Genomic DNA, 1,409 nt, shown 5'->3' with positions numbered 1-1,409 from the left:
GTTGGGGCACCGGTGCCACCTGTGTCCACTCTGAATGGGTGAAAGTCCTCTGGGGCACAGGGCAGCGAGGGGAGGCCCCCCCAGCCCTGACACTGGGGTGAGGGACACTGGAATGTCCTACAGGGGGGTATAGGGGGTGTTTCTCTCTTCCCCTTAACCCCACAGCAATTTCTCGCTGACCCAAACCCAGAGGAGAGTCTCCCCCACCCAGAGCTGGCCCAATCCTTCCCAGGTGCTCTTGATGTTCCCCTGAGAGCCATGAGGCTGGTACCCTGGGATGGCCTGATCCTGCTCCAGGTGTTGTGGGGACTGATCCTGCACTGGGGAGTGAATCCCTGATCTCTCTCTAGGGGATGTGGGGGCTGATCCTGCACTGGTGGGGAGTGAGCTAGGGGAAGCTGATGCTCTACCAGAGACTGAGAGAGACCCGATCCCTCATTCCTGATCCCACGCCAGGATGTGGGCCCCTGATACTGATGTGGGGGATGTGGGTGCCCTGATCCTAGAGCCTGGTCTGGATGAGACCCCGCCGGTGCTGGGGACAAGCAGGACAGAGCTCACCGCAGGGTGGCTGTGCCCCTTTGCGTGGAGCCAGGGCAGGTGTGCACACACCTGCATACATCACATCCGTGTGTTAAACCCACCGTTTTTCCCCGTAGGCGCCGTGCAAAGGGCAGCATCACATTCACACCCGGCCCCGGTCACAGCGCCCTTACAGGCTGTCCTTGTCCTGCCTGGGAGGGGTGTTAGCAACCTGCCCCCCCACCCCCGCTGCCGGAGCCGCCCCCGTGGAGCCCAGCCAAGGGAAATCAAGCAAATCCAGCGATTAACTCCTGCGGAGAACCAGCGTGGGTGCAGCCGAAGGACGGTTTCATCCGGCAAACGCGGGTCCCCTCCGACCCACACCCCGTCCTCCGAAATAAAACAACTGTTTCAGCTGCAAAGCGGCTTCGAGTGGTTTGGGAGGGGGGAGTGTCACCTGTCACACGGGCGCTGTGGGGGTGGGACACATGGCCCCGACTGATTGCGGGGCTGGAGCTGCCACTGGGGTTGGTGACAGGGGACCGCACCTTGTCCCCCTGCTGTCCCCCTGTGCGGGGGAGGGAGAGGGGCAGCGCTGTAGGAACAGGGCAGCGCGTTCCCGGCGTGTTCCCAGAGTGTCCCCGTAGTGTCCCCACGGCGCAAATGCCAAGGACCAGCTTGGCTGGCACAGCCCTGAGCCCCGGCTTTGGGTGCGGGGCGACTCCTCGAGCCCAGGTGGGTCTTGCGGGAGGGAGGTGGAGTTCCCCCTCTCTCCGCTGGTATTTAGGGCACCAAGATCCCCCCAGAAATGCCACCGGTATCTCGGCGGTGCTGCAAAAAAGGGTAAAAAAGGTAGAAGAGCAAGAAAACGTCGGGGTTTTGGGGTG

General features: G+C 62.5%; 1 protein-coding gene across 1 annotated transcript in view; it reads left to right on the top strand.

Moving 5' to 3' along the window:
* The window catches only part of LOC103763722 (ras GTPase-activating protein 4), a 14,026-nt gene that overhangs the window by 2,430 nt on the left and 10,187 nt on the right, over positions 1 to 1,409 (top strand). The window lies entirely within an intron of this gene.

This window comes from Manacus vitellinus, unplaced genomic scaffold (assembly GCF_001715985.3).
Source record: "Manacus vitellinus isolate BGI_N305 unplaced genomic scaffold, ASM171598v3 scaffold_32_pilon, whole genome shotgun sequence".
NCBI lineage: Eukaryota > Metazoa > Chordata > Aves > Passeriformes > Pipridae > Manacus > Manacus vitellinus.
This window is presented reverse-complemented; position numbering and strand designations above follow the sequence as displayed.